Raw genomic sequence first — 17,769 nt, 5'->3', positions numbered from 1 at the left:
TAACATGTTACCCATCAATCTGCGTAATCGCAGGTAGACAAAAACTCCATCAATGTCAAATTGAGAGAATTACCCATATTAGCTCCAATGATGCATTGTGAAGGAATCGTAAAAGTTCAGGGCAGAATGGGGGGTTGGCGACAACTGATGGTTTCCTGACAGCTAAGTAAAAACATGTATAGATCTTTCAATCCGGACTTTCACTCAACACAGACTGCGAATATCTTATAAGACACTGACCGAACAAGCTGGGATATTGTTTGTATGGGTGTTTCCACCACACTGTGCTATATACAGTGCATAATTGAATAAAAACGACTGACAGTCTGTGTAATATTTGTGTATGTAACGGCTGGTATCAATCACATCCACAGCCGTTTAGCTTAAATAAAGGTACAACCCTATGGCACCTTGTTGAATAGTTATGTGGGCACCACTACGTTGTTCCTAAAGACTTATATTTATAACAAATAAAAACGCCCAGGCAACTGTTAAAATAAAATAAAATAAAAGATTAAAAACACTCGCTCTCTATGCCAATTCAAAGTGCTGTTTAGAGACTGAGCAACACTTAAGACATGTAGGGTTGTTCCCCAATTCAATAATAAACCTTAGGAGACTTTATCCTTGGAGACTGAGATGAAAAGGCTGTGGTGTTCATTAAATCATACTGCTGGTTCAAACATAAGATTATTTTCATATGTTTCCTCATAAATGACGTTAATTTGGAGATTACATATGGGTGTTTACAGCATTCATAAGGTGAGTCATCTATGGTTTGTGGGGAGGTTTTGTGAAGGCAATATATTTAGACGTCAAGTCAGTTGTTTAAGAATACATTTTTAGGTGGTAAGCCACAAGGTACAATCTGGTGGGAAAACAATTTGTTTCCAATCTGCTACTGCCATAGCTCTTTAAAACAGATCATCTGCAATTACAATCAAGCATAAACTTGAAACACTTCACAATAAAACTAGTTAAAACTATAACGAAGGTTAGTATTCTACACTTTTACCATTTTCCCAATTACTTTACCGCCCTGTTCTACCCACTTCAGAAAGTTCAGTTATGCTCCCTCGTCACAGCAATCCCCACAAAAGCACAGGAGAACTCATAATCAGACAGCTGATGTCAGCAAGCTGCCGATCCCTGGAGGACAAAGGTCAGCCCTGCTGGTGACCTCTTGAGCTCACTGGGCACCTGGGGTCCGTAGTGCAGTGAGGTGGCTCTGTCCCTGCTGATTTTGCCTCTCTAACCAGTGGAAACACCACGTCCAATGCAACGCTCCCTGTGGAATCCCCAGTGAAGATCTCTAACGTTGCACAGCCAGGTCACAAACCTGCACTCCCCTGGCTGTAGGACTCACCCTGCACACCGCGTCATTGTGGTTTTACCAGGGGAGTCACTCGTTATTAAATCTCTGCTCACAATCGGAATATTCTGGCATCACCTTTGTATTGCAGAGGTATTTCAGAGCGTATTCCGGACTGCATCTCAATCAAGGAACAATTAGCTGTGACTGGCTTCTGTAAGGAATGGCAAACAGCCGAGAGGACAGCTACTGATCAGTCTATGCCCAGTGAGAAATCGATTAATGGAAGTAGAGGCAGATGAAGGCTGCGGTGGATTGTGAGATCTGAATGGGGACAATCAATGCATACAATAACCCTGCTGCTGAATGCAGTTAGCCTGTATGAACCAGAACAGTAGGCAGAGTGTTAGACAAAGCCACGTCCTGCTCTTCGGTTCGGAGAGCATCTGTACTTTCAAACTACCCATAAAAAATAAAATAATGCTGCAAATACTACATCTTCTTTACAGTCACTACTAAAACACATATTTGGCAAGACTATTGTGTTATTTCATATAGGTAAATGAGTATTGCTGGCCATTCGATTACATTTAAAAATACAGCAGCATTTGGCTTTCTGCATTAAAATTAATTTGCATGCACATGCTATTAAATCAAATTTACAGCCACTGCTAACCACTGGTTTGCTACTGCAATTGAAGTGAAAAACAGCTGCATACACCCACGTCCAAGGAATTAATGAATTTCTCTAAATGTTTTTATAAAGGTTAATAATGAACTGAACCACTTGAATAATTTCACACTTGTGGTTTTGATTTTTGATTTTTATATCACATGTCATTTCATCTAAAAATGAGTAAGCTAAAAATGATACAATTTTCTGTGCAAAACACAGCTACAGTGTCTATAATGAAGGCCTCCTCACAATTAAGGCCTCCTTTTCACATTTGCTTTATTTGATAACAATGTAAAGCCACCTTCTATATGAGGCCACCCCTGTATTCAGTATTAAGGCCACTCTTGTTCTCAGTATTAAGGTCACCATCAGTCCCAAATGTATGAAGTAACAGCTAAATCACCTCCTTAATAGGACCAACATGCAGCCAACTGTTTATTTGTAAAGACTCTATGATGCAATATTTTGTTGCTCAATTGGACGTTTGATTGATATTTTTAAAAGTACCTACAGTAGTAAGGCCACTTCACATGTAAGGCTACATTTTGTCGGTCCTTTTACTCAACTTGCAAGGTTTCTATTGAGTGTTCTTCAACAATAAACAAATGTTTGGCATGTTCCAAGGAACAATAAAATATAAATGACGGTGGCCTGTTTAGACTAAAACTCGTTTGTTTGAATGACCTTCAGTGATGTGTAACTGAATAAAAACAACATTTTAATGTATATTGAACTTGAGATTTCGGGGTGAGCTCACTTTTGCCATTCCCTTCAGTCACAATCACATTTTCTAAATGCATTGTTTAAAAATTGTGAGTTGAGCATTAGATCACGCCTACAGGGGTCTTTTATTCTGAGCTTCTGGGCAGTGTTAAAAGGTGTGGGGTCTCCAAATGGCTCACCTTGTAGAAGCACTGCTGCACGGCAGCCGATTGGCTCGTGGGATTGGAGGACGCCCACTGAGCCTCGGGTCCCTGAGCTGTGTGGGGAATCGCCGCGGTGAAGGAGAAAAATAATAATAATAATTGGGAATTCCAAATTGGGAGAAAATTCAGGGGTAAAAATAACAGGAGATTATAAATTATAAAAATAAAAAAGGTATTAGCCATTCATTCAAGTAAGAATTGTTGTATTTGTGTACTGTGTGTGCCCAAACACCCAGTAGGATAAAACAATTATTGTACGTGAATTGAAGCAATATTGGGCAAGATTCTCAAAGCTATTTACTCCAAATTATTTTATTTATTTTCCGAATTCTAAAACAAACAACAAATAAAAAGAGAAACAATGTTAGACTACCTACAAGCCAGTAAATTACATGTCTGATTTAATCCCATTGTTTATTTCTCGTTTGGGAACATCATTGAATGAGTTTTTCCAGTCTTAAAAAAGCACTGATGATGATTTTGAGTAAATAGCCATTTGGCCAAATCTCGTGTGGGATAATTTACTTTAACCTGGATGAATGCAGACCTATTAATAAACGTAACTTAAGACACCAAAAAACTGTAGTCTGCCTAACCTCATGCAGTCTTTCGTTTATATACTGCTGCTTGGCAGGGGAAAGAAACATGAATCTACAAGCTGTACATTTTAATTAAAACAAAAAATATCAAAGTTGTTTTGTTCTTGGAACAACATGCACTTTTGGACCAAAAAGAAGAAATTTTTTCCATTTACAAGAGGCCTCTGTTGGATTCTGTCTGGGACCGAGTCATTAAACATAACCTGTGGGAGACCAATTATTTTCAGAAAGTGACTTGGATGTTCATCTGAGATCAACTGATACTCTACTGAATCTTGATAAAAACATGATCTCTGTGGTATATACAGTACATCTGTGGTATTTTGGAATAGGCCATGGTTCACTTATGTTACTTGTTAAGAATACCTTTTCTAAACAACAACCAGAAACTCCACTGGACGAAAAAATAAAAAAATACTCGCTTGAATCTCTGCATGAGCCATCATTATTTTTGACAATGCAACAATTTCCAAAGAAACACACAGCTTGACAACTGCTGTTGGTGATGTCATTCGTTTTGGACGTGGAAGGCTGGTAATCTGAACTCAAAGATTTGTTTTTCTGTGTCATTTTATGTGGAATTTCCATTCAAAGCTGTTTTGTTATTTTGTGTAATTATTTGATCTTACAGTTGATTATTTCTATGAATCAACTAAAGACTTAACACATATATTACAAATCCACAGTAGCCATCTCAAGATCCATAACTTCAAATAATGAATAATTTTTAAGAGGCATGAACAGAGTGCAGAAATGTTTTTTTGTGTCTAATGGACTATAGGTTAGTTCACAGGAAAGTGGTTTCTTGATTATCCCCATTGGGTTCATTGAGCTCCAAGAAGTGGAAGAGATGATTTTCTTAAGGACAGAAAAATAATGTAGGTCAGCCTGACTTACATCCACAATCAGGTGTCAGTGTGGAATAGTGGGTCATCATGACCTGCATTCTTAGAGTAACAAATGTCAGGGCAAGAAATTCCTGAACAAGAAGTAATAGCTGTTATTATTGTAACCGATTAGAGGTAAGAATTCATGTCATGGTGGTGCTGTAATCTTCATACTGAAGAGCCTGTGTTTACATCTTATTTAACAATGCAGGAAAAGTATGGCCACCAGTTATTGTCAACTACTGAGTCTTAGTAGAAAATATCATTGCCCTTATTTGCAGTTGTACGCATAACTGACGTAGTCATAATTTTGGTAAGAAAACATTCTCTAAAACATAGATACAGCTGTTGTTGGATTGTGTCCAGTTTCTGATTATGACAAGTGTATGGCTCATTCCAGAGTTAAGCACCATGCTATTTGCTGCTTAACGAAAAAACTGTGGTGACTAACAAGCAAATGTCCTCAGTTCATCCTAAATCATTGTGAAGTTGTTTTGTCTACTCGGCTTGTTTTGTCTCATTTATTAGTTGTGTCTCTATATTTGTCTGCTGAATGTTTGTAGGAAAACATCAGATGGTTTAGTCTGCAAAATCTGACATCAACAATGGCATCTTGGTATATTTGAGCTTGGCTTTGATATATAAGACTTCCACTTGAAGTGCTGTGTCTCCTAAATCTGAAAGTACCAGAACGCCAATTAAAATATAGATTTTTCTCAAACAAATTACAGAAATCCGCGTTGTATTTGTACATTGAACTTGAGGTAACGTTTAATAGGTAATGTAGGCGTTTCACATGCGACTTAGGGTTGATCCCCCTTGATCAGTGCTGCCAGACTGGCATTTTTCCAGCCAAATTTGGCATGTTTTGAAAGCATCTAAGCGGGTAAATGTTGTCTTTGGTGGTTTGGTTATTATTTTTTTTTTGGCTGTTTTTTATCGTGCATGTTTTTTTTCTATTCCTTTCTATTGTGAGGACATCTCCAGCGCAGAACTTCAATCACCATGAATCCCTGTATATCACGCCCTCCCCCCGTCTTTCTTCTGGAGCTCTGCATCCAATAAAATTACGAAACACTTCAGTTATTTTTTATTCGTCACCAATTTAAGAACTGTATCAGTAGAATAAGAATTGCTTTTAAATGTATTCTTAAACACTATCTGTCGACAGTTCTGGACAATTTAATGTTACGCTACATTCTGAATACATTGTTTCCTCCTTGACCTACAGCGTTTGATCTCATCAGATAAAAAAAAAACAGCGTTACCCCCAGTTCACAAAGTGCCATGCTAAGCCAGTTACAAGGGCAGTCGTTCGTTCCAGTCTCCGGGCCTCTGCACTGACTGATATACAAAGCAGCTTTAACACCAGACAGATGCACTTTTGCTGTCTTCTTCGTCACCTTCTTACAGTAGTACTAGTTTGTAATAGAAGTTCCTAATGTGCTCTTCATTGCATCACAAGGACATCTGGCTGAATCAGACAATTGTGCGGGAGATGTGTGGACTCTTGACACTCTGCAAACATCTTATCAGAGACGTTGATTCGGACTGTGCCGTGAGAACTGGTATGTAGGAAAACGGACAATGATTTTTTTTGTTCCTAGTGGCAAGGCGCAGAAAGACTCATTTGATTTCCACACAGTCTGGTGCCATTTATGCATTTTCATAATACATCGGTAAAGATTCTTAAGTTAATTCTTAAGTCAAGGTTGTGCCTAAACAAAAGAGTTCCGGTGCGTTCTGGCTCGACTACACCACTGCTTTAAATGCTTTCCCCGGTGAATTAGCTTTCATTTCCAAACTCAATTTAATATAATGTAATCAAAGTTAAACCAAAAGAAAAGAAAAAGAAAAATACAGGCAGTTATTTCAAAACATAATTTCCCTAGTAAAAAAAAAAAAATCATTTCTTAGTAAACTTAAATTAATAATAAATTTAACACGATTTTTTTATACAGCGGAATGCCTTTTAATAAAGCGTAAATGTGTAACTCCACATGCTAGCAGACTAGAAAGAACTTACTGCCCCATACCAAACATTTCATTTAGATGTACAGGTATATAATAAGTGAAAATGCGTTTTAGAAGTGGTCTTCACAAAAAAAGGGGCTCAATTCTCAAAGCTATTTACTTAAAATCATCAATAGCAACAAAAAATAAATAAATAAATAAATAAAAATTGAAAGAAAAAAAAACATAATGTATTTGTATTTCTCAAACTAATAGTCAAACAACACAAGCCCCTCAATGACATGTCTGAGTTGTTTATTTCTGGGTTGGTAACTTTATTGTGTGTGTTTCTACTATCTAATGACAATTTGGAGTCAGTGCCTTTGAGAATCTAGCCCGTTGGTGACAGCTATACTTTTTTACAGCCCATCACCATCACAAAACAAGAAACTGAAATGGTCCTAGATGCATTTTCAGAGTATACCGTAGGGCCTATAAACCTAGACCAGCTTTTCTTTCAGCTGGATTAAAACATTTTTGACAAAGCTTATCTGTGTAATTGATCCTTTTCATGGATTCAATGCTGTAACACACGCATCTTCTTTTGGTTTTATCTGTGAAATGACTTAATCAGGAGAAAATCGGACTAAGGAGCCCTGAAGGAGTTATACATCCAATGCAGTACCATTTACACACATTAGTCTTTCTGAACCAAGGATATTGGTTGTCTGTGAATAATATTTGGTTAAGTTTCTTATCCTGTCCATAAACTGACAGCATAAAAGATGTATCAGATGAGACATTCCCTTTCCATCCTTTGTATTCAGCTAGCCATATAAATCAAAGCGAAGACTGCTTATTCTGGATAAGCATACAAATCCTTGCTGGAATGCATGTACATACTGTACTATTATTGTGGCTTCTACAATTGCTACAGTCCTAGATAGACTGTGCATGTATAGTAATGTCAATTATGGGATGGAAGCAGAGTAAATCAGAAAGTATGGAAAAAAAAAATATGGACAAACATACATGGCACATGCATTGTATGGGTAAAGCATGGCACGGTAGACACAGTGTACACATTTCCAATGGTAAACTTTTAGAAGGGCTTTGTCATATTCCTAAAGACCGCTTAGCATTGAATCATTGGAGCTCTGTATCATACCTTGGCCGATGTTTTGCTGGGTGTCCAGAAAAACATATTTTGGAATGCTTTATGTATTCTATTGGGTTTATTACCAAGGCTTTTGAGCTAAAGACCTACATTAACTCTGGATTACTCTGGGCTTTTTGTAACATTATTTGTCATACTTATATCTCCCCAATGGAGTACCAAATGTATGGCGTGCAAATAAAAAAAAATTAATTAACAGGCTTCTAAAAACGATGAGCCAAAACTGAAGATTTCAGTTGCTTTAACATTTCCTTATTTGGCTTGATTTCTGGCAAAGCATTCTCTCCCCAATAAAATACACGTGGACTGAGAATCACACAACAGAAACAGAGTGCAGGTATCCACAGCCCCGTTCCTGCAAGAACTGCATATTCTCACAGTGTGATGTCATCGAATTCCAGCAACTTCTCGAACAGAAGACCTCTGGTATCCATTATAGGGCAAGCTGTACTAATATACTTGTGAAGCTGCAAGAAGTAATGCCAAGCAGGATTTAAGCATGACTTAGAAAAGGTTTTTAATTTGTGGAATAGTGGGATAGTATTGTATTTCTGGGAAACCAATTTTCTATCGAATAGTTTAATGAACTGCTAATGCATTACTTTGAGCTATTGTAAATACTTAGATTACACCTGTGTACATATAATAATAATAATAATAATAATAATAATAATAATAATAATAATAATAATAATAATAATACAATTAAAGTGTAAACCTGTTTCTGTGTAAACCTGGTGTGAAAAGAAATGGAAAAACAAAGCAAAAGTACATCATGTGTAAAAAAAAAACAAAAAAAGAAACTGTCACTTCCTAGCATTGTTTTGTATTATAAAAGTTGAACTTTCCCGTTCAACAAATAACAGTAAGAGCCTTTCTGGAGCCGCATGGTTAAAATGGTGTAGTCCGATGGGGAGGGAGCTGGAGGCTGGCAAACATTTCAAACAATACTGGAATATTTCCATGGAAAATTTACGGGATGCCAAAATGAAAATCAATAGAAATGTGGAAAAATAGACCGCATTTCTTTTCCGGTTCCTTAATAATGAAGATAGTTAGCCCTCTAATGAAATGTTTATACTGGTAATACTTTGTTATATGAATGATGAGACTGATACAAGTTTGCTTGAAGAAGCTGGTTCAATGTTCTGCAGGATGTACAAGACCATTGCTCAACTGTGATTCTGTTTTCTTAAGGAAGTTGGGAGGCAGGAGAGGTCAGTCTATAGCACTTTTGTGACTCTTTCTTGTGAAACATCAGCAATTTCTATTGTCTTATTAAAAGCCTTCCACCAGCCCTTCTTTGAAATGGTATCTGTTTATATTCCAAAACACATCTTCCATTTACAAAACCAACGAGTCAGTCGTGTGAGTCTGTTTACCAAAATATGTGTGTCTGGTATTCTAGTTTGTTGTATAGTCCTTGTATTTGGCATCAGCGACAGCAAGTTTGAAACAGTGCCAAGAAAAACATGCCCTCAACATTTTCAATCAAAGAATGTAAGCTATTTCATGGAGGTTTCATGCTTATAAATCTTAAATGATCTGGTTTGCTTCATGCATGCTTTGATGTCTTACGACTAGTAACAGTGTCCAAAAACGCAAACAACATCACCTTGGATACCTCTGAAATCAATATTTAGAGAATAAAAGATGTCTGAAAATCAAAATGAAACGGCACACTATCTATACAAATATGTAGACATCTCTCCATGCTCCAGCTGTCTTACTGCTGAGCTGATTTTCATTGCATGCATAATAACTTTTGACGACTGTACAAGGCAGGCCGATAGAGGTGCCGAAGAACTCATATTCCTTGTTGTTTACTTCTCCCTATCTATTGATGTTTTATGGAAAAACATCATGGGAGAAACATGGATTTCAACTTTCTAGACACTTTCTCTTTGGAGTTGAGCAGATCCAGTTTTTACAACATCCGCAATAAAAAAAAATAAATAAATAAATGCCAGACCTGTGAGCTGTTTTCTGCTGTATGGGTGAAGCTTCCAGCCTTTTGTATAAACAACGAAGGCGTCTTTGGTCACTTAAATAATCCAATCCCAGCTACAATGGCACATACAGCAATGATGAGTTCTCATATACCTATCCATCATAGGTCCGACACATGTATTGTATTACACATCCATAATGAGATAATGTATTTAGCGGTATCTATTTCTACTATATAGAGAAGTGAGGATGTGGTGTGGTGGTTAGCACATCATCTTTCCCCTCTGGGATCTGTGTTTGATTCTGAGCAAGGACATCCATTTTAAATGAGTGTTGGGAAGCGCAGTCTCCATGTGGCAGTAGACAGGGCTAAAACCAAATCTGTACAAATTATTAACCTGGCACTGAATGTTTTAAACATGGACAAGTAATACCATTTGTACTCGTAATTCACCATACTCATTATAAATACGTGTGTATCCTCGTTACCTGGCACACTCCTATTTTGTTGGAGGTTATTTTAAGACTGGAGTAAACTTTTTTTTTTAAAATATGGTCCTTAATTGTATCTGATTTATTTACTGCCAAGTGGTCTGGCACACCAGTGAAAGAGAGCCAATTCAATGCTTACAGTTCAGAATCCTTCTAATTCTACACTTGCCACAGCTGCTACATGAGCAGTGTTCCATGTACAATACTGTATTTACATTGCTTTTATTGAATAATTGAAATAAACATTTAATAAGATGAATTGTATTGCTGGGCCATACATACATGCTTACATATACCACGCAAAAAAAAGCATTACCAAAGTACAGGAAATTCAAAATACAATACTGTTACACTAGAACATTTCATCACAAGTGTCGTGCCAAGGTTGATGCAGCATGTTTGAGAAAACCCCAAAAGCTTTGATAATTAGACAAATATTCTAAGATAAACAAGCCCTTGTTTTTTGTTCCAAAAATGAAGTGATCTGCTTTCCATATGCAGCTGGTTCACATTTTGCATTAATGATGTGTATCTGTTTGAAAACCAGCAATCAAATATAATCAGAGATATGTTATTAACTGTGTCGGATATGTTGCACCAGTCATTTGGTTCATCCTGCAGAGTGCAGTTCTTGCAGAATTGATTTCTGTAACATTGCCAATCCCAAAGTGGTCTTTCTGGAGCATGGAAAGCGAGAGGATGCTTTCTTTACTCTTTCCTGACAGATTCTGATTTTTGTGGTATCCTTGTACGGACGTTTTAGGGTTAACTTTTTAGGTGCCTATTTTATCCTTCTTTTTTTTAAATATGCAACCCACTAATAAAATATGATGTATTGCTGTTCCTGCATGCATGCCTCTGTAGCCTTCTGCACACCATCAAAAAACACATTTTGTTGGCACATTTTGTTGGCAGTTCAGTTTGTTTATATTGTGTTCAAGTGTTAGATTTTTTCTTTCTCTCCTGGGAAACTCTGACAGCCAAACGGGCATGCTTGTGCAGCAGTAGGAGGTTACACGCCACTCTCAGCCAATCAAAAAGCCAGGTTTTAAAGCATTTCAGTCCATCTTATTCTGCCATTAAGCAAGTATAGTCTTGTGAACAGTAGACTCATACCAATGGGAGAAAAAGTCCAAAGACATGGATAACAGCATTAACTACAGTATGTATTGTTTGATTTGTTAGTGTGTATTGTGACAGAACTATTCAGCTTTGCCTTGCGGTCCTCTTGCCCATCCATAGCGCAAAACAAATGAGATCAGCAAGCACATTTTAAATTTAAAAAGGAGATTACCATACTAATAATGCACTATTGCAGATATAATGTCATTTCCATTTGGTTACATGACATTCTTTTTTTATATGGTAAAGAGACTGAAAAGGGCAATTTGCAGTTCTTTATTTTTTCACATGGTAACGGTCCTGTTGATAGAAAGTTGCCTGGAGGAAGAACTCCAGTTGCAACATGCAGCACTGAAAATGGATGTGTCCAGGTGCACCTGTGAATTACAGGTTAAAGGTGAGCTGCATGCATGTGCACATTTTGACGTCAACACAGAGCCCTTCAGGCAGTTCCAATTAACGCTGAACAGAATTCCAAAATGATCACCAAAACTCCAGGACAGTAGTGCCATCCTCGAGTAGTTCCCCACAGGCTGTAGCATGACGTAAATGTCGATTTTGAATGAACGTTTTAACACTGGGGTGGTGTTTTTTGGTACCTCACACAGATTATCTATATCCAGTTCTGAAATGAATCAATCGTTGCTGGATCAAGTGGAAGAGGTGGTGAAAAGAAGACTTCAAGAACGTGGCAGCTTAAGACAGACCTGTTGAGAAAAATGGTAAAAGATATCCCCTAATTTCTGTAATAGCTTGTACATGCCAGGACCATCTCGCTGGCACACATCCAAAGGAGGTCATACCAAATTGCAATACTTTAAAATGGTGTCAGTGCCCATGATCAATGTGCTTTTGTATTCTTCATTTTATTTGGACTAATGGTAATTCATTGAAAATTATTTATTGCATTAACTATTGCAATTGCTTTCAGGCTGTTAAATGACTTTTATTAAACCCTTTTTTTTTTTTGACTGAGGCCAGAATTAAAATGAAGTTTATGGACATAGCCATACTTTATAATGGCTATGGCGCCTGGCCTGAGCGTGGAACATAAGTTCAATAATGCATTAATTGTCTAAACCACACCAACGGAGGCATTGAGCCTAAACACAATGTACTTTGATTTCTCTCGAGTTTATATCATGCTTTACCATGCTATGTTCGCCTGTTTTCTTTGAACCTTGATCTCTAGGAGTTCACAATGAGCATTTATGAGGACACTGCAGCATTTATGATGATGCTACAGTATATGCAAACCTGTGGAGGTAGATAAGTACTGGCTATTTTAGAAAGAACACAGGAACACTTACAAGTGATATTTAATTAATTGCCTGTTGATAAGCCAGGTTTTCTTTCTACAGTTTTCTATCCGACAAACATCAGAAAGATACGTGGGGCGAAAAACAGAATCTCATCTGGCTTGAAAGAGCGAATCTTTGAACCGGTCTGGATTGAGGCCCAGTTACTTTTAAATATGTTCTGCCTGCTTTTAATTTTTTTTTCTTTTTGTGTAAGCATGTACTCTTTCCAAACAAAATAATAAGCCATACGTTGATACAGTCTGTTTCCCATAGTTCTTGGCCAGGGCCCCATTTTCTGTCTGAGATCTGGCTAATGTTCAAGATTAAAATCTAAATATTGGGTGATTGCTAGGCCATTACATTACACACTTCTTCAGGACAACGTGTACAGAAGACTCCATGTAACTCTGCAAACTCTGACGAGTATGTAACGTCTATCTACAAATCAGCCAGGAGGAAAATAATAATTTATTGCCCAGGTCAAAATATTTCTTTTTTGCACAGCGGGCATACGAATATTGGCAAACACTTTTGTTTTCGTTTATCATTCTAACATACCAATGCTCTTTCGTAGCAGTGCGAGCTGGACTTGATTCCATTAGTTCTGGAATTGTGTATTTTTAAACATGTTCCCTGCTTACCTTTACTTGGCCATAATTTCCAGTTTTTTCCAACGGTATCAAAACGAAACATTTTCAACCAAAAAAGGCATTCATTAGCAGAGTTGTGATGTGATTCTGTTACCCAAAAGCTTTCCCTAAAACTTCTTTCCAGGATTTGAAACCACTCCACTTAAAATTATCAAGAGAAAGTTTAGCGGGGGCTCCAGTAAAGGCAGTCCGCATGGAGTGCAGGATGCGCCCTATAGCCTGGACGTCGCCGGTTCCAGTCCAGGCTATTCTATTGCCGACCGTGGACAAGTTCCCAGGGGGAGGCACACAATTGGCTGAGCGCCGCCCGGTGGGGGAGGGCTTAGGTCAGCCAGGGTGTCCTCGGCTCACCACGCACCAGCGACCCCTGTGGTCTGGCCGGGCGCCTGCAGGCTTGCCTGTAAGCTGCCGAGATCTGTGTTGTCCTCTGACGCTGTAGCTCTGAGGTGGCTGCATGGTGGGTCTGCAGTGTGAAAAGAAGCAGTCGGCTGTACACAGATTCAGATTTAGCTAACAAGACTGTTGATGGAAACGTTATACACATTTGTGTACAGAATGCAACTAAGCATTAAGAAAAAAGAACACTTGAATAGGGCAGCAACAAGTCCCCTGTTAAAAAGACTTTTTTAAATAATCCCGCTTACAGAACATACAATTATTTGCTTAAAAGAACAAATCTAATGAGGACCACGATTTGGCATGCAAAGAATCATTGTATCATTTTAAACATTCCAACTGGCATTACCAGAAAGAATGCACAGAAAACCTTCTACATCACATTAAGTTTAGACATTGTTCACAATTACACCATGCTGATGGAGAAATACAGGCAGGCACTCCAGGACAAATAAATAAATCAAACCAATCAAAACCGGGTCATTCATTGCTATTGTATCATACAATCTATAGCACAGATGAACTAAGGACTTAAAAATAATGTTTTTGCAAAATGAATGAATTTAAATGAATTTGCAGAGACATGACTGCCAAGAATCTCATACAGAGAGGATTACAGGTTAAAAACATTAGGACAGACTTCATTTCAAAGTGTTCCTGTGTGCTTACCTTGCTATGATGTTTGCAGTCATTGTGAGTGCATTGTATTACAATTACACATTTACTGTATATTTAATAGCATAGATCTGTGTCAATGTGCTTTCAGGAGCCACCCTTCAGTTCAAGTTGCCTACCATAGACAAGTAATAAGGCTAGATTAGCCAAAGTGTCTTTATAGAAGTAAGAGCGAGCGCCATCTAGTGATCTTTAGAAGAAGTTTAATTCTGTTTTTTTTGTTTGTTTTTTTTCTGAAATGCATTGCTGAGGACCAGATGGTAGAGGTTCTTACTAATATAAAGACACTGTGGCTGAACCAGCCTGTATTACTTACAGCAGCTCCTGATCTCGTAGTCAAAAGACCACAAAACTAAACTCAAAATCAGAATGATTGTAAATGCCATCAGAAGTTGAAGTAACATCTGTAGCAATATATGGGTCTTATTTATTAAAATAGCGCCATAGAAATCGTCAAAACCTTTGTCTTAATGCATTACTACCTTCATTTTTTTTAGTCGGTACTAAATCTTATGACTGAGTGTTTTAAGATATTGATGGTGATTCAATGTAAAATAACTTTGCTGAGCAGTGATTGAGTTTTAATTACATTTTTATTTTCCAATTTTTCATTTCAGCATTCCTAGCACGGTGCCACTTTCATGCTGGCTGCAGCCCAGTTACAAAGATGAGCCAAGACACTTTCTCTCTATCTGTGGAAAAACAGTTCATCGTCTGTTTTAGTTCAATGTAAAAACGTTGAAAGGCAGACCAGTGCAGAGCAAGTGCTAATTTTCATGGTAGGAAAGACCACAATGATGATGTCGTGCAGATGTGGCTTTTCCCAGTGTCATTTTAAACCAGTTCTGTTTTTTTTTCAGCTTGCCTTGGTTGCATGGATGGTTAACAAAACTTAAATGGGTGCAAATAACACAAATTGGATTTCTTACGTCTAGTAGGGGCAGAATGTTGCAGGGGGGACAGGTTACTGGTTACACCCTGATGTACCCAGTGTGCTTAGTGAGAAGACCTGTTTTAGAGCTCTGTGTTAAACCTCCAAGTTTAAAAAAAAAAGTCACTGGATCAGTTGCCTGAAACAGAAAATAATATATAAAATGATACTAAACAACAAGAAGAATATGATAGTTAAGATACCCTTACGAAGCTACTCTGTAAGCAATGGTGAGTTAGGTTTTGAGCCGTCCAGTTATAAACATGTATCTGTTTCTACTTAAAGGTTAAAGGAAGCCTGCAGTTTCTATGCCGTGTTATCGGGTTATCTGTTTGCACATGCAACCTCCTGGGTCATTTCACCTCAGCAGTGTCTTCTGGGTCAAACCATGTTATTGGCTGAACAAATGCCAATCAATAGGGGAAAGTGCTGGTTAGAGGAAAGACGCCATTGAAGGTGTGAGCACAATTTCATCCTCCAGGTGAAAAGGTCAAGCAAGTGACACACTAACTGAAAGCATGGCTTGCAGACAGATTTCTTTAACCCAGTATAGTACAGTCGGTGCCACCTAATGGGGATACTAATAAACAGGATTTCTGCTTAAATGGGATACAAGTCTGGGAGACGGTTCTTCCCAATGCTATTTATGTCATTTAATTGGGGCATCACTTTGTTAAATTGGGATACAGTATTTTTAAGAGCAAGACAGATCGCTTTTCAGAGCAAGACAGGTTCGCCTAGCACAGTGCAGTGAGTATGTGATTACGCTGGGACTTGCGTAAACTGCTTAAAAACCACAATGAACTCTTGAAGAAGCTGAAATCCCCTGTGGTTTCTCAGGCTGCTGTTGTAAAGAAAGTTGGTGTGTCAACATCGCAGGTGCCTCACCGTGTGGTAAGATGTGATTTCATTCTTTTTCGTTTCATGTAGAAACAAAAAACAGCGATTCATTTTGTTTAGGAATAAATAAAACAATTGACTTGTATTTTAAATGATGTATTTACCATTTAATTATAATAACTTCATTCTTTTTCTTTTCATTTGGAAACAAAAAAGCGTGACGAGGGTCGTCTCCAATGCCTCTGGTTTAATTGGGACAGGCGCTTATTCGGGATATTTTACTTCTCCTGAGGCGCCGACTGTATCATATATTACGTTCTTTTAAAAAAGTGTACTATGACATATGTTTCTTTGAAAACTGTAAGAGTTATGGAATTATTGTGCTAGCTACAATCACTTTAAGGTCTTCAAGCCAATAATTTTGATGCCTTTCATTATTTCTGTTGCTGTGGTCCCTTATTACAGCCAACCTGGAAAAAGTGACACCCTGGCTCCACCATCATAGAACAGCATTGATGGAGCACGTTAAAACGAAATACAAGTTTGATCATATCTCATAAAATATGGGATTGATTTTTACTGTAAATGGAAACCAATGAGGGTCTCTAAATCGGGAACTCCAGGAATACAGGGATTAAAGATTAGATTAAATGTATGACATCACTTTTAAAAAAGTCACAGAACTTTCAAAGCTACATTAATGTACATTTTGCCGTCTGAATTCAAAAGCCTTTCTGCAACAAAGCTCCAATAGAACTCTTTGCCAGGACTGAGTCAATGGAAACATTTATTCTGTAAGTTGGACAGTGACTCTTAAACATGGTTGTTGGCGGGTGTGTAGACTATATTACCATTTAAAAATCAAGCTGAAGGAGAGCTATACCACCCTATGGATTTATGCATTTGCAGACCAGTACAGTACATTTCTTGCCTTACTGTAATTTTTACCCCAACACTTTGTCGGCATCCCTGAGTAGATTGGATAACCCCAAAAACAGATTGTGGCACGACTTTCACATTTAAATCAGTAGATAAGCAAAGTACCATTGCGATACCTCTATAATACCAGTGCATTATTCTATAGAAACTATAGCAAAACCATAAGGAAGCCACACCACAACCACAAAGAGCAACACAACGGACCACTGATGCGGGAACACACTGGCCTATTATAGACTCTCAAAGCTATTTACTGCAAATCATTACTGGCTTCTCTTTTTTCCAAAAAGAATGAAAAACAATAAAAAGTCAGAAAAAAATGCATTAATGATCATTTGGAGTAAATGTCTTTGGGAATGCAGCTATGCAGTCTTTAGTAAATATGGTATGTCATTTGATGAACACCAGTATGTCTATATTGCAAATTCATTGGTATGGTAAAATACCATTCTCGGCAAGGCCCATATCATTGTAGCTGTCCATACAGTCACCTCTGAGAGAAACATTCTTTTGCCACTGTGTTGCCACTGAAGATCATTTAATTATGTGGACTAACAGTCTAAGAAGTGCTCTTGTGAGCCAAGTGCTCGTTGACTATGTGTGCCAGGGGGTCGGGCTGCATTATTACAAGTCCATGATGCTCTTCAGGATGTGATTGGTAGAAACAGCATTCCCAGCATTATGTTTTTCAACACAAATTGTTTCCCTGGCAACAGCACTCTAAACAGTGTTCAAAATAAACTGGAGGGGGTGTTTTTTAAAAGGTATAATTACAAAAAAAAATAGCACTGTTAGGCTTTACTGAAGCCTTTGATCAAATCCAAATTTACGTTTTGTCAGAAAAAATAATAATAATAATAAGAGTCTGTGACCGTACCACCAGATCTCTTTGTTGACAACTGAGCCATGGTTGGAATGAGCACCTGGTTTATTTGGCCTTGTT

This window comes from Acipenser ruthenus, chromosome 40 (genome assembly GCF_902713425.1).
Source record: "Acipenser ruthenus chromosome 40, fAciRut3.2 maternal haplotype, whole genome shotgun sequence".
In the NCBI taxonomy this organism is placed as follows: domain Eukaryota; kingdom Metazoa; phylum Chordata; class Actinopteri; order Acipenseriformes; family Acipenseridae; genus Acipenser; species Acipenser ruthenus.
The sequence above is the reverse complement of the archived record's forward strand: the minus strand, read 5'-3'. Positions refer to the sequence as shown.